Below are 22,170 nucleotides of genomic sequence, written 5' to 3' on the forward strand. Positions count from 1 at the left end.
ACTTAGTGAAAGCGTTTCCTCACAATCATTTTCATGAGGCGGAGAGAAACCTTATGACACTTAGATTTTATGGTGTATGTGTTCCTATCCATGTGAATTTGTCATGACCCTAATCACAAGACATGGTTAGTGACAAATCCAAACTCATATGGACTGAACTTGTTCAATCTTAATTTCTTGCCACCTGGCAGCATAAGGGCCTACCATTCCTTCCAAGATTGTTATGCAAACAACTGAGAACTCATAGAACTCACATGCATAGTCAACTTTACTGGAATGGTCACAGAAACAAGAATATGTCAACATGATAGGTTACAAACCTCAAGTCATGTGCTAGTGATAAACAATAGGTTTTATTCTTGATTAGTTCTTGAAACTTGTCAAGATCCTTAAGACTCCCACTGACTTCTTGACATATATGATTCACTTTGTCAAGGAACATTACTTGACAAACCAATATTCAAGAGTTAGTGCGGATTCTAATCAAGACAAACACTTCACATAATTGGCCTTAGTTGGTCTTTGTTTTATCCAAAACATCACAACTTACCAATTTCAAATGTACAAGAGTAGAAAACTTTTACTCTACATTTGATAAGTGTTTTAAACCTTCTTATGATTATGTCACTCAAGGTTAGAATCTTGGAGTATGACTCTAAGAATTGTTTTGGAACGAAGTATGACTCATCTTCTTGATTTAACCATTTCAACAATTTATGATTCCTCTTCTTAGCTATACGAATGCACTAAGATGTCCTTAGAGGATCAATTGTGATACGGTTTTTCCATAATCATTAAGATGATCATAAAACACGATACTAAAGTATTCTCCCATCTTTTCAGATTGAAGAAAATTTTATCTTTCTGCCTAATTTGATTCTTCTCATTCGTTCTGCCATACATTGAAACTTTTCCAATGTTTCAGAATTATACGTAATCTTGTAAGTATAATCATATTTACTAAACTTTAGTAAATCATGACGAATAGTCTGATTGATCTTTGTGGTGGACCTTGACCAGTGCACAAGAATGTGTACTCAATCCCTTAGTCCTTCACTTGACTCACATATACATGTGAATAAGGAACTTGTCTTAATTTACCAAAGATGAAAATTCTCATTCATCATATAATACAAATTGCATAATTCCAAGTTTCTATCCAATTGAAACTTGGGTGATGAGAATCTTTCCTTACTTGGTAAATTTTGACATTACCACAAATGAAAGAATCAAATCCATATTCCAACATTGCTATCAATGGAAACATATAAGCAACAATTTTTCACAAATGCCATTGTAAGGAAAATTTTAAAATAAGATAAATTTCAAAATTTTTCTTTATTCATAAAAATTGTGGAAAACTTATCCTTACAATGCAAATACAAGTGAAAATATGTTGTTATCTATTCTTAAGAAATCTATCATAACTCTTAAGAAGCAGCTCACAAATCTGATCATCTAACCATGCGATCGGAATCCATCTCTTCGTGATCAGACTCAACATACTCTTCTTTTAAGCTTCCTTTCATTTCTTCGATTCTTCAAAACATCAAAATGTAATTACATTCCATCATGTATTAAGAATCTCCAAATAGGATCTTAATAGAGTTAGATAGTGGACTTACCTGAAGCAGAGTCATACACTCTGACTTTACCACCCTTGTGGTCCTTCAGGTAGATACGGCAGCTTCGCAACCAATGCCCCTTCTATTGGCAATAGAAATATATGGACTCTTTGGAATGGTACACGGGATTATCTCAGACTTAGCCTTTCTCTTTACTATTTGGTCAAATGACTTGACCATGGCCGATCCCTTTTCATTGGGAAGAGAAAGCTTTTCTAGATTTCTAATGTTACCATTGTCAATGTCAATGGAAGTTTGGGAAGTAGACCTTCCAATCAAAATTGCTTTACCAGTGCGCCAACTCATTGCTGATTTAGCAGCAATAAGCAAATATTTTAGATCAATAAGGGTCATGTCGTGGTCTCCCATATAGTAGTCCTTAAGGGAACCCGCTATATGAATTAGGAAGTGATTGAAGAAACCAGTCAACCGCCAACTTCCTTGACACTTCGACACCCAACTCTCCCAGCTTGTCAATATGTAACTTCATCTCCAAGACGTGAGCACATACAGACTTTCTTTCCTACCAATAGGGCTTTGAGTGACCTTGAACTTGTGGTTAGGGAGAATAATTGGAGGAGGTGAAGGAAGTGACGTTCCACTAAAGCACAAAGAAGGGATTAATCTTTCACCTTGATTGCCTTGTGAAAATCATCTTTATAAAGAAAGTTTTTTCAAAAGATTTGGGAAGACCATAGTTGTTTGAACTTAGACATTTATGAGGGAGAAATTCAAGTTTAGTTGATTTTAGTCCTTAATATAACACCCAAAATGAAATATTAAGGCTAGGACCCAACACAATACTTTACAATTCAGAAGAGGGATGCCGTAATCCAAATTGCAAAATATTTGACGGTAGGTAAATGACGATTAACCAATTTCCACCACGAAAAACGAAAAAGAATTTTAGGTTTTAAGTGAATTGAAACTCCTAGATCCTTTGAGATTCATTGAACTATTCAATGACATGTTTAAATCTCGATTGTTCCCTTCAACTTTGTGACTGGGATGCCGAGGATCACAAACAAGGTGTGAATAACCATGCAAATTAGCTTGGTACACTCAATGTTACAACCACCTAATCAATGTGCCGGTTAACCACACACGCTCCATTGACCTATGATTAACATCAAGCTACCCTTTTCCACGCACTGTCAGTCCCAAATTAGTGTGTTGGTTAACCACACACGCTCCACTAACGACTTAAAAAGGTGCAAAGTGCAATTTCATGGGTTAGCGCCAAATTCACATTTTCCTAAGTAACTAAGATTGGGAATTTAATAAAAGTTTAGTTACTTTATATTTATCATTATACTTTTAATGAAGAATTTAAATGTCTTGTCAAACCCGTTCGACTAAACCTATAATATTATAATAGTATAAGGGTAGAATTTTAAACTTTTAAAATTCTAGGGTTTGGAATTAAATGTTTCAAAAGTTAGACTTTTACATTTACAAATTCCAAAACTTGAGGGCAAGTTTTGAACTATTCAAAAACTTTTGGAATCCATAACTTATGAGTTTAATGTAGGTTTTAAGAAAAGACTTTTGACATTCCATAACTTGAGGACAAGTTATTGTCACACCCCCAAACCGGAACGGCGGAAACATTCGGGGGCGGAGGACGTCATGTTTAGTATCACAACACATGCATCATAGTAATCAAAGTAACAAACAACCATTTCATTAGAATGAAAGTGTTTACAAAGTATGTGGTTCACATAAGATAGACTCCAAAAGTAAATAACAAAACAAGACATGAAGCTACTATGCTCTATCTTCTGAATCCCAGTGAGCGTACCTGTCTACTAGTTTCCTAAGAATACAAGTTATTTTGAAAGAGTAGATCAACATTTAAACTGGTGAGTTAATAAGTATTTTAGTGATGTAAAGTAAGTTGAAAGTTCTTTTAGAAAAGTTCGCCTGTTCCTACAGAAGATCCTATATCTTCTGATATGATGAAAGATAAGTAAAAATGACTCTACAATTTCTTCTATGAGTACTAAATGGATACAATTTATACACAATCCAGATCAAACAGACAATCGATTGTGTGAATCTGCCCTAGGCCCACAACCAAACGAGGAACAGGAAATGAGGCGGAAATCACACATCCCATTGTTTGTTAGATCTTCATTGTATATAACCCCGGTGTATTCATTTGGTACTTACGGAGTTAACTGTAATAGTTCCTTTATATTTGATGAAAACATTCTTTAAGAAAAACCCTTATTTCCTTTAGTAAACATGGTAACCACAATAGTTCTTTCTATAATCACTTAGTTTATACTAGCTATATATAATCTAATATCAAACAGATAGTTAATTGTGTTAATCTGCCCTAGGCCCACAACCAAACAAGGAACAGGAAATGAGGCGGAAAACACACATCCAACTACCTATCAGATATTAATTATATATAACCCTGATGTATAAACTAAGGTATTATAGAATTAACCACTAATGGTCCTTTAAGTTATATTGGTTTAATAAAATGGATTAAACCCTTTTACGGATAAGTTTCTAGTTTTGTCTACCAAATGTTCTATTTGAAAATTATGTTTTGTACTAGAAAACGGTTTACTGAATTTGAATGCTATGACCTGACCCATACCTGTTACTCCCTATGATTACTTGGTGTATACAGAATATATATATATAGCTAAGATTGAATAGATAGTAGATTGTGTGAATCTGCTCCAAGCCCACAATCAAACAAGGAACAGGAAATGAAGTGGAAAGCACACATCCTACTGTCTATCGGATCCGATTAATATATATTTTTTTGATGCATCCATCAAGGAATCATAAAGTTAGAATTATAGGCCCCCTTCGAACTGAATGTACTAAGACTCAACTGTTCTGTTTGTCGTTTGTAATGATGTAAGTTTCCCTAGTTTATAACTATCTTTACTAGAAAATAGTTTGCAATAACCTTTTATGTGAGAATATCACTATATGAATGTAATGGGAAAATGAAAGTATACAGTAGTATTGTATAAAATAACTACCGAAGTACTGACTACCTTAAAACCAGTTTGTTAATTAAGGTTTAAAATTATGTGATGTGGTTGTAACCATACTAATCGACAAGTGTTTAACACGACGACCTTCTGGCATCGAAACTGATGTGACATTTGTCACCCGTAGACCTGTAAGTCCCACTGTAGCTAGCAGCAACGTGTGGGGTGTCAATCCCGTATAGATCTATACATAAACTCATTCTCTCCCTCCAGGAGACTCTGGTTACAAAATGCGACCTAACAAGTATATTGCTAAGCCGTGAAGTAGTCTCACATTAATGTTATCTTGTTCTTGTTATCGTATGTTCCTTTCTGTTCTTGTTATTGTACGTTCCTCTCTATTCTTGTTATTGTATGTTTTGAACCCCTAAACTATACCTATTATAGTTTACTAGTATGTTTGTTTTGAACTGTCTCTGATTTGTAGAAAAGACTCGATTATCTACTGAGTTATGAGTGTACTTTAAAAACTGAGTTTTATAAACAACAATGTAACATAACTTAAAAGAGTTTTTGAAATGATTTGATCACTTATAAAAGCATAAGCAATCCTTTAAAATTATGTTTATCACAAATAACATTTACACAATTATCATTATGTTCAACTTGTATCCCCCCCCCCCCCTTTAAAAGCATTTAAAACATTTAAAAGATTGATTATAGGGGTATAAACTCACCTTATGTGGGTGATTCAATTGAAGATTCGCGTAAGGATGAGAAGTTCCACGAATGAAGTCACGAGACACAAACGAGTCCTAAATGACATATATTGATACATATAGGCACGTAATTAGCAAATCTAACTACAAAGGTGATTGGGAAACAACCTAGGATGCAAGGATAACTCACCAAAGAAGTGTTGGAAACAAGATAGGAGGTTGATTGGATGTTCACGGCCCAATGGAGTTCACGGCCCAAATGGATGAATGGTTCACGGCCCAAGTTGGTTCACGGCCCAACTTGATGAGTGGTTCACGGCCCACTTGGTGTTCACGAACCAATCTTGGAGGGTTCACGGCCCAAATGTGAAGAACACTTGAAGATCTAGGTGTTTTGGTGAGTGTTTGAAGATCCTAGTAAGCTTCTATGAAGCATCAAAGGAAAGGGGGTGTTAAGGAGTGAAAGATGGTGTTCTTGAACTAAGATACTTGAGAGAGAAATGGGTTGTTTGCGGCCAAGAGAAGAAGAAGTGAGGATTTAATGAAGGAAAAGTATATATATATATATATATATATATATATATATATATATATATATATATATATATATATATATATATATATATATATATGGGAGGGGTTCACGGCCACCCTTGGGTTCACGGCCGTGAACACCCTTTGATGGGTTTTCCAGATTGATTTGATTCCTCTAATCCTAAGCTAACACTTCTCAACATCCAATCCAAAAGTGTATTAGGCTTAGAACTCATTAGAATGACCCTTAACAAAGCTAAAAGGCAATAGAAACTAGTCTGACTTTTGGTTGAATGAATTGACTTACAAGGTAGAAATTTTCGGGTTGTCACAGTTATGGAGTTCATAAAACCATTTATGGGAAAAAGACTTTACAAGTTCATAACCAATGATTTTAATGATCTTTTTAAAAGAAAACTTTTCATTTTCCATAACTTGAGGACAAGTTATGGAATTCATCAAAAACCATTTAGATAAAAAATTCTAACAAGAAAAACAATCAATTTGTCTATGATCTAAATTAAACTCATAAGAACAAGACAATTCATATCAAACAAATTTCATGTAATTAGCCTAACCATATAAACTAATACAAAACATGAAACTTTGACAATTATCTTTTAAATTGGATTAGCATGATCATTACCACATCAAAAATAGGTTTATAAGTTCAAAAACAACTTAGGGTAATGATCCTAGTCCAATTCTAGCAAAAAAAAAAAAAACTCGAAAAACTGCATTCTGGGGCACCAACTCGTCGAGTGTATGAACCAACTCGGCGAGTTGGATGAATTTGTGCTTGGACTCGGCGAGTCCCCCAGTGGACTCGGCGAGTCCACTGTCCATAACAGCAGAAAATCGATTTTTAAGGCATTTTCAAGCAAGCAACATCAAGTATAATTGAAAACAACCCTAGGCTCTGATACCACTGATGGGTTTTGAGCATTCTAGCACTCCTAAGGTGTACATGCAACCCTAAATACCTTGGATCTATGTTTTCTCTATTATACATGCAAACTTGAACATTCCAACGTATTACCCTAACTAGCATACAAAACTTTGATACTTGGGTAATAAAACAAGTTAGATGACATACCTTTTGTTGTAGTTGTAAGCCTTGGAGTATTTGGCCCTTAAGAACTTAGCACCAATAGTGTGGATGCCTCAAGTGGAATCACAACACACCATGGACAAAGAATGACATTTTTTGAGAGAGAATCTTCATACACCAAAACCGTCCATATCAACTCCAAGAACATTGGTTATGATTTTGGCTATGGAGTAACATATTTATATGTGGAATTCCAAATGTCATGGGTTAACCATAATCCATAGCCATGGGTTTATGATCCATGGTTCATGTGGCCCAACTCCTTATGTATCCATACATAAACTTAGTCGAACATGGATCATAAGCCCAACATATAAATATAACTAATTTGCACAATTAGTCCCCATTGATTTAATTAGTCTCTTTTGATCACTAAATTAATTGCAAACTAATTCTTGATCAATACTAATTAAATCATATGATTTCATATTAATATATTAGAACTTATAATATATTAATAAACCATAAATAACCTCTTCTCAAAAGTTCATCCTAACAAATTGTCCTGATGATATGCAACCCAAATGGACCATGCTACTCTCGGGTCAAGTACATATCAATTATAGTTATGGGCTTAGACACCTAATCCAAAATTAGTACATTATGTGTATTATTCAACATATATCTTGGCATGAATCCCAACATCCTAACGTCGCGCAGCTTGGCGTTTCCGCCACCGGCCAGAGGTGTGATAAATTGGTATTAGAGCTACAGATTATAGCGAACTAGTAATTCCTTAGGAAATATAACTATAATCTAGGACTACATTCTGATTAGGTTTAACCCTTTAAGCCTAATAATAAGTATTAATATTAATTACCCTGCTTCTTGACTACTTACGAGAGAGGTGACTAGTTTGAACTATCGCTTGGGTTGCTGGATTTCAAAACGGCTATATGCTAAAATGTTCCTACCCTCCAGTACTTCTCATCTAGCTGATCCTTCCTTGATAGTATTGGAGTACAAAACCCTTAAATAGACCCAACCCAACAAATATTAATAGCGATATAGATACGTTCATATAAGTATACCTACTACCCACAAAGTCACAACTCACGATTTTAGGTCAAAAACCATATTTAGAGTTGGTATAGTACAACAGCCGTACCACGACTAGACCTAGAATACGCAACTAAGTTTTATTATGGTTCTACCGACACACCACTGAACTCGGATACGGTGGTTGGCAATCTAAACACTTGAGGACTTCTGGATTGGATGCATAGGCAAGGATACTCAGAGGCTTCTGTTAGAGACTTCTATGTCTGAGGATGGCTAATTCAACAACATCTACACTCGAGGATTTCCCGCCCTAAGAACCTCTAACTTATGACATAGTTGGGGATTCAGGAGTTACAGGTACTATCGATTACATACTTACAATTTGATATTATATAGTATTTAATTGATCTTCACATCTCTCATAAACATTTTCCTGTTTGATGTCTTATGCAGGTTTGTCGAGAGCATGGCAGGCGACGGATCGTGGAGGGAAGCTTCCTCATCAGAGAAGGAGCGTACGACACTTGATGACTCAGTCGATACCCTGGAGGACGATGATGACATGGAACCCGATTATACTCAATCTGAGCACCCGTCAGAGCCAGCCCTTTCACCAGACTACACACTGGTTGGGCTAGAGTTTCTCAGTTCTGAGTATGAGCCCAACGAGGATAAGGAGGACACCGCCACTTCACCAGAGACCTCACTACCTCGCCCCACTCCTTCACATCGGTCTTACAGGACACCCACGGGTACTCAGATGAAGCAGACCCCGAGGAAGGTTGTTTCTACCCCCTCATGGAAAAGGGTGGCGTCCTCACCAGCATCACCACCGACAACAAAGAAATCCCATGGAGACGCCATTTAGATGCCCTAAAATATGAGCCTGGGTGCAGGAGGAGGATATCGGCTCACAGTTTGAGGTGGGGGAGTCATCCACTGCACCTCCCCTACCCCGGATACTCCTATCGAGCAGGCCATCTCTCTTCTGGTGCCCCGCACCGCCCATCACTCAGACCACATTGGAGCGATGGACACTGAGCTCTTCTTATTGAGGATGACCTTGATGCAGCTCACGAAGCGGGTACAATACTTGGAGGAGGAGAGAGACTTGATGGAGATGAGGACCTTACTCGTGTAGGATCAGCTGTAGAAGGTGCGAGAGGAGGCCCAGTTCCATCACCAGGTGCTATAGTAGGTGATTAGCCACACGAATTGATTAGAGCTCCAGGTGGAGAGGGTGGAGTCTCGTGTCTCTCTTTTTGATATTTGGTTAGAGTTTGTATATAGACAGTTAGTTCAGATGATGACATTCCTTATGGTGTACTGTGGATTTTAGTTTTCTTTTGGTTTGGCCCTAGCATGATACCTAGGAGGGATATGGATACTTTTCTTTTGGGTTAGCGTAATGGGAAAAGCTTACACATGTATGTTTTGTAATCTTAGAGCTTTTCCTACCCTAACCACACCCTGTTTTGGTAACTTCGGCATGATATATGATACATATTATACATACCTAGTTGCATGAAATATGTGTTGTTATTGTTTCCATTAACATTAACACTAACACACCACGACCTAACCATGAGGGTGCGAACTTACAAATTCCGACAAATTAACTCATGTCTCGACACTAACTTTAGGAATCTAGAAATGGCACATCTGAGAATTAACAGATCTAGTCAAGGTCTTCAAGCTGAGCAGGATGCTCAGTCGGCACAAGTAACCCACCCCTAGACTACGCAACTGTTGAGGCAATGGTCGAACAAAGAATAGTCGAGACACTATCCGCACATGGAAATCACAAGAACTCTGGAATGGGAGGAGAAGGCTCTCAAGGAAACGAGAAAGGTGCACCAAGAGCATGCACCTATAAGGACTTCATGAACTGCAAACCTAAGCCGTTCTATGGGAACTAGGGATTTGTAGGCCTCACCAGGTGGATCGAAAAGACGAGTCTGTCTTCAAGATCAACTCTTATGCTGAGGAAAGCAAGGTCAAGTTCGTCGCCTGCACGTTTGCAGATGCAGTCATGTCTTGGTGGAATGGCCACGTCAAGAATCTAGGCCTTGCCAACACTAATGCTATGCCTTGGGAGCAACTGAAACAAATGCTATTGCACAACTCTCGTTTGATTCCAACTGTTGTATTCGTCCGATAATTAGTTAATATTGGTAGAAGTTCTTCCTCAGCTAATAGTAAGGTGAAGTGGAAAGTAATATTAGAAGGAGAGTCTAGGAAGTTTAATATATGCTTGATTAGGCATATATTCGTAAGGTAGGGCATCAGTAAATATGTAAAGTCCTAGTGGAGTCTAGGAAAACCTGTTGTATGTGCTTTTGGAACATATACATATATGTTTAGCAGTCGTCGTGTGTAGTATTGGAAGTGACTTGTAAACTACGAGACACGTTTTGGGACAAGTATGAGTAGGTGTGAAAGGTAGTAGAGGCTTGTACTACCCGAAGTGCAGGACTCACACTTGGATTAGGAAGAGTCACAAAGTTGTTAAGGCACTAGTAGTTAGGTAGATAGTGTGGCTAACACTATAAATTCGTTTTGCGTTATTTCCATCATTACTTGTTGTACGATGATGTTTAGGAGAGTTACTCTAAGTTTGGGCCCAAGTGGCTATAAAAGATTGAGTCCGAATAAAGTAGAATTACGTAAGTGAGTTGGTTCTGAGAACCTCGATCGATGTAGTACATGTTTTAGTCGTGAGAATGAAGGACAATTGGAACACGACAAAGTGATCGTCCTATAGAAACGAGAAGGATGGAGTGTATTTAGCAACCATCATTGTTGTTATTAGTTCGACTACAATAGTAATACCCCCTTATACCATTTAGTTATACATGTCTGTTACTGTACAACATTGTGCTCAACCTTATCATCTTTTGCTCAGGCTATGCAATGAGGTCACTGCGGTAGACACAAGCAGTAGTATGATGATGGGAATATCGAAGGTCATTGACTATGACAACCAAGAGTTTCTTCAAAGTCAAAAGGAGCTACAAGTTACATAGTTAAAGCCAGCTTAGACTTCGGCTAGTTATGAGCATCAGCATATGATGGGTTGAACCCAAGTGGGGGAGAACCGACCCTTAAGGAGAAAGTGTGAAAAGAAGTTCGACTTTCGATTTCGACGTCAAGGTCCAGGAGAGTTGCAACACGAGTAAGCGGAGGTTGTTAGTTTCGATTTCTTTGTACGAGTTACAAAAGAAAGAAGTTTGTTGTTAGATTACCCATAGGCTATGGGTTTCTTGCTCCTCAGGGAAAGGTATGTCTTCCCTCCCAAACAACTAATAGGATTTAGGAAGTGGTCGAATTCCCAAGTGCGGCTCAGATAGGCAAGAGAACCATCTAGGTTCATACATTTATGGATGAGGGATATATCCTCACAACAGAGGATCAATAATTCACTAGGTGGTGTAGTTTGTCGTAGAGAGCGTCGACTAATCAAGGGATACATCAGACTTAGAAAGCTTAGTAAAACTCGTAATAAGAACTTAGTTGCCCTATGCTAAAAGATGGAAACCATATGATCGATGTCTAGGAAAACGCGTTTCTGTTGTACAAACGTTTCAAGTCATCATCTAATATGCGTATAGAGATGCCTAGAAGAGGATCATTCGAGATGGACCATATCGATTAAGAGAGACGGTAGTACTTTCCAAGGGTTACATATATATCAGCAGTATACATAATAGGATTGATAGATTGAGTTGTTAATCTAGGTTCAACCAAACGGTCTTGATGTTATCAATAGCAGTTAAGATTAACTAAGAGTCGCTAGCATAAATTGGGAAGAGTTCAAATTTAGGAGTGACTCGGTGTTAAAACCGCATAAGCAGTAGTAGTTGTTGGAGATTCGGTTGTAAAGAAGCCTTGTTAGATGTCAATAAAAGATATACTTGCAATGAAAAGATCTAAGGATTTCCTGTGAGGTTTAAAACTGCAATAAGACGGTAGAATATTGTCGAGGAGCTATTCAATCTTTTAGGATGCAAGGTTTCGATTGGCGATAGAGAATACCAAAGGATCGTAAGCGATTAGTATAAATTCATAGACACGTTCGTTTAGTTAAAATTCACATTAGATAAATTGTCGAGTGCAACTTCATATGCGTCATTGGTCTTCGGGGTAAGCTATGTGTTTGGTTTAGTAATTCCTTAGTCGATAAGCATAAGAATTAATAGAAAACTAGGATCGAATTCCGATGTTCATAGGTTGACATAGGATGACAGTTAGACTTTAGCATTCGTATAGTGTAGATTAAGGACATCTAATCATTTGTAGCCTCAAAATTTTAAAAAGCAAATATCTGTGGTGATAAGTAGCTATCAAGGAAGGATGATGACTAGGACAGACGGATAGTGAAACATCCCAAAAACATGACCAAAATTTTAATTTTTGATATAACGATTCATAAAATGATTCATAGAAAACATCATCAAGTTAATTCATTTCTCAAATCCATAGATCATATGTCTCAAAAACTAGTCATAGTAAAGTAATAATGTCAGAGTACAATCCCAAGAACATCATAGTGCGGAAAATAATGGTGTGATGCGTTGCTACCGTGCCACCTCCTTTCCCTTCGAAGAAGGACCTGTAACAAAAACTGTAAACCGTAAGCACAAAGCTTAGTGAGTTCCCCCATCATACCACATACCATAAACACAAAATGCCTATCCCTCGATATCTTTCAACCGGTATCTGACTGGCATAACTGGAAGCTGGACTCCCCTTCCGTATCTTTCAACCGGTAACTGGGAGCTGACCTCCCCTTCGGTATCTTTCAACCGGTAACCGGGGACTATTTCACCCCTACCACTACCACATAATAACATAACATGAACATACTGCTAGGCGTGCATGGGTACTGTCTACCCCTTCGGTATCTTTCAACCGGTAACCGGGGACTATTTCACCCCTACTACTACTAACACATATATCATAGCATCCTAGCACATAAAGCATATCAGATAGTGGCATACCAGACAATTATCACGAAGACAATCATCTAACAACAACTCCTACTAGTGGGTCGGCATTGTGGCCTTAGACCCACTTCTACTGGAAGACAACTCACCTCAATGTCGTGCAGTAACTGAACTGTCCTTGGTGATGGGATCAACTCTCCTCAAACTCCTACACATAACATCTCTTTTAATTACTCTTTCAAACTTATAACCCCTTTTAGGGTCAGCTCTGGTCAATGGTAAAAGTCAAGGTTAACATCCTGGTCAAAGTCAACATCCTGATTAACTCAACTCGCCGAGTTGGTCCATCAACTCGTCGAGTTCCATAATTCAGAGAATCTCGAACTAGCGATCTAACTCGTCGAGTTACTCTCTAACTCGCCGAGTTTCTCCTTACTACAAAATCGAGACTTTCCATTTGAACTCGTCGAGTCTTTCCTTGGACTCGTCGAGTTCTCCTTCATACAGGTCGGGACATTTGCTATCAACTTGCCGAGTTCATCCTTGGACTCGTCGAGTTCTTAGATCTTCAAGTCCATAAACACGTCTAACTGGCTAAGTCATCTTCTAGACTCAACAAGTTTTCTTAGTAACAGAAAAGGTTGGGGAACCACGACCCAACTCGCCGAGTCCTAAGAACGACTCGTTGAGTCCCCCAAATTCCAAATCCATACAGTCGATTTCTGTCGGGCTTAATGTATCCAAAACATAGATATGGCCTCCTAGGGTCGATATAACACGTAAAGTTACAAACTTTACGTTCATGCATGGGCTATTTAGCTTAAAAATCCCTAAAAAGTGGTTCATAAGATGCATGGGACTCCCATGGACATAAAGTTGGCACCTTTATGCCATGGAGTCCCTCTAAGACTCTGGATCTGAAGTTATTACCCCAAAACATGCTTGCATCCATGAATGGTCTCATATTATGCTCCAAAAAGCCCTAAACTAGACCATGAAGGGATCTAGTAAATGAATGGACAAGGTATAGAATTTATACCTCAAATGAGATGGAAATGGAGCACAAACTCTGGATCTACTTGTTTCCTCTTGATCTCCCAAGCTTCAAAACCACCAAAAACACACAACAATGGCTTAAGAACACTCAAAGTGGGCTAGGGTTTCGTGACTGATGTTTGGAGGTGATGGAGGCCAGATAAAGTGTTTAAATAGGGTGAAATCCCTAAAAATTAGGGTTTCACTCTGGCAGCCCTACTCGTCGAGTCGAGGCTCTCGACTCATCGAGTAGATTTCGAGTCCCGCGTCCAAACTTCTCCCATTCATACTCGACGAGTTTGGGGCCTCCAACTCGTCGAGTCCCTTTGTAAAAAATGCATAATTCTTATTTAAAATACGTACCAGGAACCGGGCGTTACAAATCTCCCCACTTATTTTAGACTTTGTCCTCGAAGTCTGTTGCAGCATCCGGAAAAAGCTCTGGGTAGTGCTCCCTCATCTAGTCCTCCGGCTCCCAAGTCCATTCTGAACCCTTGCGGTGCTGCCATTGCACCTTCACCAACTCGACCTTCTTATTCCTCAGATCCTTCGTCTTCCTGTCGAGAATGGCTACTGGTCACTCGATGTAGTTCAGGCTGTCATCAACCTGAATATCCTCTAGAGGCACCACCGCAGCGTCGTCTACCAGGCACTTCCGCAGCTGGGAGACATGAAAAGTATTGTGGATCTGACTAAGCTCGGCTGGCAGATCCAGCCTATATGCCACCTTGCCCACTCGGGCTGCAACCCTGAAAGGACCAATGTACCTGGGCCCGAACTTGCCCCGCTTCCTGAACCGGATGACACCTTTCCAAGGTGACACCTTCAGGAGGACCCTATCCCTGACCTGGAACTCTAGGTCCGATCAGTGTCTGAAGCCTGCTCCTGACCTGCTGTATCCTCTCCATTGTCTTGAGCATCACTTTGGTACTCCCCATGACCCTCTGCCCAACCTCTGCCCGACATATCGGGGTCCTACACTTCCTCCCATACAACATCTCAAAGGGAGGACGGTTGATACTCGCGTGGTAGCTATTATTGTAAGAAAACTCTGCCAAGGGAAGGTAGGTATCCCAGCTACCACTGAAGTCTAATACGCATGCTCGCACCATGTCCTCCAAGGTATGGATGGTCCGCTCACTCTGACCATCCATCTGAGGGTGAAAAGCCATGCTAAAATGCAGAAGAGTACCCAACTCGTCATGGAATTTCTTCAAGAATCTGGAAGCGAATCGCACGTCTCAGTCAGAAATCACAGAAACTGGCGCTCCGTGTCGAGATACTACCTCTCTGATGTAGATATCAGCCAGCTTCTCGACCGAGATACTCTCCCGGATCGGTATGAAACGAGCACTCTTGGTCAATAGATCCATGATGACCCAAATTGAATCCACCCCTTGTGTGGTTCTGGGAAGCTTTGTGATGAAATCCATAGTAATATCTTCCCATTTCCACATAGGGATATCCAACGGTTGTGCCTTGTCGTGAGGCATCTGGTGATCGACCTTGACCTTCCAGCAGACCAGACATCTCTCGACGTACCAGGCTACATCCCGCTTCATGCAGGGCCACCAATAGTTAGGACGAAGATCTCTGTACATATTCGTCGCCCCGGGATGGATAGAAAACCTGGATTTGTGCGCCTCCTCCATCAAAACCTGGCGCACACCTCCATGATACGGAACCCACACTCTGCGATGGAGTATCAACAGCCCGCGACTATCATAGTCGAAGGAGGAAACCTGATCCATAATACGCTTAATCTTCCGATGTTCCTCCTTCATAGCCTCCTGCTGGGCTTCTCGGATCTACTCCAAGAATGGAGTCACCACCGTTGTCCTCAAGCAGATATCTCTGATCGGGGCTGCCTTGTGGCAATGCACATCGGCCATAACATTGGCCTTTCCCGGGTTGTAGAGCATCTCACAGTCGTAATCCTTCACGACATCTAGCCACCGACGTTGCCTCATGTTCAGATTCGGCTGACCCATGAGGTACCTCAAACTCTTGTGATCCATGTAAATGGTACAACGGACCCCATAGAGGTAATGTCGCTAAATATTGAGGGCGAAGACAACTGCCCCCAACTCCAGATCGTGCGTCGGGTAGTTCGCCTCGTGAGGCTTCCGCTGCCTCCATGCGTAGGCGATGACGTGCCCTCTTTGCATTAATATTGCGCCCAAACTCAAAATGGACGCATCGCAGTATACCACAAAATCCTCCACGCCCTCATGTAGGGCTAAGATTGGTGGCTCGCATAACCTCTGCCTCAAAGTCTCAAACGTTGCCTGCTGCTCAGGCCGCCAACGAAATACGACGACCTTCTTCGTCAGCCCGGTCAAGGGTATCGTTATCTTGGAGAAGTCCTGAATGAATCTCCGGTAATAGCCTGCTAACCCTAGGAAATTCTAAATCTCATATGGACACTTCAGAACCTCCCATCTCATCATGGCCTCCACTTTGGCTGGGTCGACCATAATCCCGTTCTGGTTGACTAGGTGCCCCAGAAACTGCACCTCGCACAACCAAAAATCGCACTTGGAGAACTTGGCGTACAATCTCTCCCTCCTCAGGGTATCCAACACCTCTCGCAAGTGCTCATCGTGCTGCTCATGCGTCCTGGAGTAAACCAAGATATCGTCAATAAAGACTATCACATATCGATCCAACATCGGTCTGCATACGCGGTTCATGAGATCCATGAACGCGGCAGGAGCATTGGTGAGCCCGAAGGGCATCACCACGAACTCGTAGTGGCCATAGCGACTCTGAAAACCAGTCTTCTGTACATCCTCGTCTCTGACTCGCATCTGGTGGTAGCCTGAACGCAAATCTATCTTGTAAAACCAAGATGCCCCCTGTAGATGGTCGAAGAGATCATCAATCCTCGGAAGTGGGTAACGGTTCTTCACCGTTACCTTGTTCAGCTCCCGATAATCTATACACATCTGATGCGACCCGTCCTTCTTCTTCACACACAGGATCGGGGCTCCCCAAGGCGAATTGCTCGGCCTGATAAATCCCTTGTCTAACAGCTCCTGCAGCTGTGTAGACAACTCCTGCATCTCGGGAGGAGCCAACCGATATGGTGCCTTGGCTATCGGAGACGCACCTGGGACTAGGTCGATCCTGAAGTCCACCCGTCTCTCCGGAGGTATCCCAGGAAAGTCCTCTATAAATACGTCTGGGTAGTCTCACACCACCGACACATCACTCACAGTCGCCTTACCCGCCCCCCGGGTATCCATAACGTAGGCGACGTACCCTACGTAACCCTGCTGAAGGTAGCGCCTAGCCCTCGCTGCTGAGCACAAGGCTGGTCCTCGTTGCGGCCTCTAGCCCTGAACTACCAATTCTCTCCCACTTGGGGTCCTGATACGCACCAGTTGTTGTGCACAGTCGATCACCGCCCCATTAGGGCTCAGCTAATCCATGCCGATGCTAACCTCGTTCCCACGCAACAGAATGGGAACCAAGTCCACGAGGTAACGCTCGCCATATAACCTCAAAACGCAATATCTGAAAATCTCCCTCTCCCTCGCTCTCGCAATCATGTAATCCAATGTAGGACATGCCGAGTAGCTGACATGTTTCCGAATGTTATCTCTCATCATGTCGTGGTAGCGGTCTTCCGCATCTCCTCATGCCCTACGTACTGAGGCACCAATAAGGCCCTCTCCCTGAACTTGGCAGTAATATCCGCCACCAACTCAGTCGTCTGCCTCATATCCATAAACTCTCTGGCCAGCTGCTGAAGCTCCACAGCCGGTGCAAACTCAGCCCTAAACTTGGTCACAAAGTCCGACCAGGTCATAGCCTCAATGGCTGGGGCTCCCAATGTGTCATTGACCACCTCCCACCAATCTCGATCTCGGTCCCTCAAACATCCTGCAGCATACCGGACCTTCGACCCCTCAGGCCAGAAGCTCATCAACTGAGCAGACTCTATGTCTGCAATCCACCTCCCGGCCAAGATGGGGTCCTTCACCCTATGGAAGTCTGGCGCACCACATCCCCTGAAATCCGTGAAGGAGAGTGTGCGTGTCCGTGATTGGCTAGACGCCATATCACTCCAAAATGCCCTGATGCGATCCTCCATCAGCTCGATAATCCCTTCCTTGATCGACCCGAAAATCACAGGGGGCGACTCAAGGATAGCTCTCGTGATCTCAGACGCGATAAACTCGTGTAGTCCCTCATCGACTGGATCGGAACCCGAACCCGAACCCGAACCTGATCCTGACCCAAACCCTGAACCTCCTGCTCCGTAATGCGTAATCACCACCATTCAAAACAAAACACATAATTGTCAGGGTCATACATAACCTCGAGAGATCTCACACATTCAACAAGTTCTCTGGTTCTATCTCAGGCCTCCTTGACTCGAGTACGGATCCTCTTCTTTTAGTAGTATGGGCCCATACTACCTTCCACATCTATCCGTACTTTCCTCAAGGATTGCCTTGATTTCACCAAGTTACCTCTACTACTATCGCCCTCCATGCTATTCTCTTCCTAGGCTTACCCTAGGGTAATCTCTGACCTACTCTCCGCCATCAGCTGCATAAGGAATTCCTGATACCTTTACCTATCTAGCTTGCGAATACCATTACATATCACTAAGACCAGATAATTCTTCGAATGAGAGGTCCTACCCTACAACGGTTGGACTCAAACAAGAGCTGCAAAATAGGGCTAGACCTAACCTTCTGAAATTATTTAGTCCTTGCAATATCTAACTTAACGTATTCGTTTACTAATTAGTTAAAGATAGCTATAACTCCTAAAAGCACAAAGCAAGCAACATTCGGGCATTGATTAAGCAATCCAAGCATATTCTATTTAGACCATCATATCACTAACTAATAAGTTCTAGCATGTAATTCAATAAGAACATATAGTAGGCACATAAGGCATCTTCCTAGATCCTTAGCCCTAATCTGTGACAACCCGAAATTTCTATTCTGTACAACCATTCACTTCAATAGGAGTCAAAACTGTTTCTGCTAATTTTCAAGCTTTTTGGAATAAGTTTGAGTATTTTAAGATTAGTACTCCAGGAGATAACAGGAGAGAGGATGCCCTAGGGTTTATTGTGCAACAATAAAATTCCAAAACTCCAAAAGTTTGGAGTTTACGGCCTAAACAAAGGTGTTTACGGCCGTAAACCCTAAAAGAGGGTATAAATATGACACTTAGTCATTATTTATCACTTTTCACATTTTCAAGATCCAAAATCTCAATTCTCTCTCAAGTATCATCGACTTTTCTTCTTGATCTTCAACATTGTAAGTGTTTCTAGCCCTAAAAAGTTGATATCTTACTTAATCTAGTGATCTAACATGATTCCATCCGTGAAATCATTCTAAAAGTGTAGATCTTCAAGTTTCACCAAGAACACCAAGAACACACACTAGTGTTCTTGGACTTTTAGCACTTTTTCAAGCTTCTACCTAGTAAGTACTCCTACCCTAGTGTGTTATAAGGCTTGTTACACTTCTAAACATCAAGAAAACACCGAAGAAACACAAGATCAAGGTGTTTACGGTCCAAGGTGTTCTTGGACCGTAAACCCTATTAAGGGTGCCAAAGTGTGCCCTAGTCCCTTCTAAGCCTTGGAAACTAGCCTAGATCCCTTCCTTAATGTGTTTAGGACTTGAAAACATCAAAAGACCATAAACCATTTGGGTTTACAGCCGTAAACCCAAAGGGAAATGGTCCAAGGACCATAAACTCCTAAAAAGGAGTGAAATGGTGCCCTAATCTCTTCCTGAGGCTTAAACATGAAGTAGGAATGCTTCTTGTGATCTTTAAGGCTTCAAAACACAAGATGGTCAAGAAACATGAGTTTACAGCCATAAACTCATGGGTTTACGACCGTAAACTCAATGAGTTATGGTCACAAAACCGTAAACTCAAATAAAGGGTCCCCTTGAACCCTAAACTCAATAGCAATGTCCTACAACACTTAGATGCAATCCTTAGGACTTATAGCACTTATATAAGGTGTTTTACATGTCCTATGATGTCTTAACTTTGTTAATTAGTTGTTTAAAGACTAATTGGATACATATATGTGATATTATATGTTAACTAGGATCATCGCGTGTGTACAAGTCTTCACTTGACACCTAGCATCCTATACATTCCGTTCATCCAAACCACTCACTACAGGTGAGTTCATACCCCTTAATTAACCTTTTAAATGTTTTTAACTGCTTTTATGGGGGGGGGGGGGAATACAAGTTGAACTATTATAGTTATTATATCAATCACATGTGATTAATAACTACCAAACAAGTGGATTTCTTACTTTTCAAACTGTGTTATCAAACTGTTTTACTTCAAACTGTTTTACAAACTCTTTTACTTATCAAATACTTTTATTAAACTCTTTTAACTTATATTCTGTGTATCTATATGGATATAATTATATAAGTAGGATTGAAAGGACTTAGGACTGATAGCTCACCTTACTTCCTGTTCCTTGTTTGGTTGTGGACTTAGGGTATTCGGGTTATTTGTCCAAAGGTCGTTTGAATCCTAGTTATATATCATGTATATGTGTATAGATATAAAAGGTTACTTCTTTCATTCAGTTCAATGCCTTTGGGTAGCAAAGGTATACAAACATGTTCATATACACAAACAACATTACTAGTAAACTATAATAGGTATAGTTTAGGAAGATACTATTACTAGAACAATGAAACATACAATGAGTCAGTTCATTCATGAGTAATACATAGTGATGAGAAACAAACATAATACATAGTGATGAGAAACAAACATAATACATAGTGATGAGAAACAAACATACTACACAGTGATGAGAAACAAAACATACAAGCTAGACAGAGAAAGAACACACAATACAGCTAGCACATACATATACATATACATATACATTACTTACAGTTATGTGAGCCACTTAACGGGGGCATGGCACTACCTGTCATGACCTGTTTTGTATCCAGAATCTCCTTAATTGGGGAGCGTATGAGTTTGTGTATAGATCTATACTGGATTGACTATCCTACACCTTGCTGCTCGCTACAGTGGGACTTGCAAGTCTACGGGTGCCAAACGTCATTTCTTACGACGTCTTACATCGTCGTTTTACTATAGAGTCGGTAGCAGGATACAGGCCGATCACATGGTACTTTAAATAACAAATAGTTTAAAGTAATTAGTACAGCAGTAGTTACTTAATACAACACTACAGTACTATTTCATTTTCCCTTTACATTTACTTTGTGATATTCACACAATAAACAATAATGTAAAAACTATATTTTTGGTTAATAATAGTCAGATTTGGGAAAATACATACTCTTACAAGAGACACACATACATACACTAGATGCCTTGGTAGAAGGCTACTTTTAGTAGGAAACATAGGGTTTTCTAGGAGAGTTCAAACAATTATAAACTTTTACAAAACTTATACATTACAGACTTACAAACACTTTCATACAAATACAGACACTAATATACTTATGAGCTCACCAGCTTTAAAGCTGATAAACTCTTTCAAAATAACTTGTATTCTCAGGTCACCAGTAGACAGGTACCGGTGCCAGGTTCTGAGAAGATGGAGCTCGTTCAAGACTCATCTTTTATTTTTTTGATGTATATTTTTGGTGTCAATATAACTTGACAGAACACACTTGTATGAAATTATATTATTAATGCAATGGATGATGTTGTTGCTTGTTTACTACTTTGCATTGTTGTGATACTGAACATGACGTCCTCCACCCCCGAACGTTTCCGCCGTTCCGGTTTTGGGGTGTGACAGATTGGTATCAGAGCATTGTTTATGGTGAATCGAGTGTATCAACCCATAAAAGATATACGAACTATAAACACAGCGGGATTAAAATACTCTGATAAAGAGTTTATACTTTTAAATAATAAAATATTTAACTAAGTATACATACATGCATTCATACTAAAATCAGTGTCACTAGGACAGAACAAAAGAATTACGATTGTTGGACATCACAAGTAGACTTAGAGACATATGGTCAACCCTGGGAAGATGTAGCCTGATCAACTACATTATCCGAGGAGTGATTAGCATGTGCCTAAGTGTGGTTGTGAGGTTGCAACAAGTCTAAAAACTTACCAACACTACTACAACGAGAACAGTAGAACAGAACATAAACTTAAAATACTATAGGAGTATTTTGTGTGTCTATTAATTACTTATCTGAGAACTAAAAAGGTCTT

General features: G+C 40.2%; 2 long non-coding RNA genes across 2 annotated transcripts in view; both read left to right on the plus strand.

Moving 5' to 3' along the window:
- The window catches only part of LOC145123546 (uncharacterized), a 32,998-nt gene extending 11,396 nt beyond the window's left edge, over positions 1-21,602 (plus strand). Inside the window, exon 4 of the long non-coding RNA XR_013715188.1 lies at positions 21,491-21,602. This is a non-coding gene — a long non-coding RNA (uncharacterized LOC145123546). The remainder of the gene's footprint in view (positions 1-21,490) is intronic.
- LOC145126108 (uncharacterized) lies at positions 7,796-9,467 on the plus strand. The gene is made up of 2 exons (XR_013716324.1): positions 7,796-8,311; positions 8,408-9,467. It is a non-coding gene; the product is annotated as an uncharacterized LOC145126108 (long non-coding RNA).
- Positions 21,603-22,170: the final 568 nt, after the last annotated feature.

This window comes from Lactuca virosa, chromosome 7 (assembly GCF_052849685.1).
Source record: "Lactuca virosa cultivar CGN04683 chromosome 7, Lactuca_virosa_CGN04683_v6, whole genome shotgun sequence".
Classification (NCBI taxonomy): domain Eukaryota; kingdom Viridiplantae; phylum Streptophyta; class Magnoliopsida; order Asterales; family Asteraceae; genus Lactuca; species Lactuca virosa.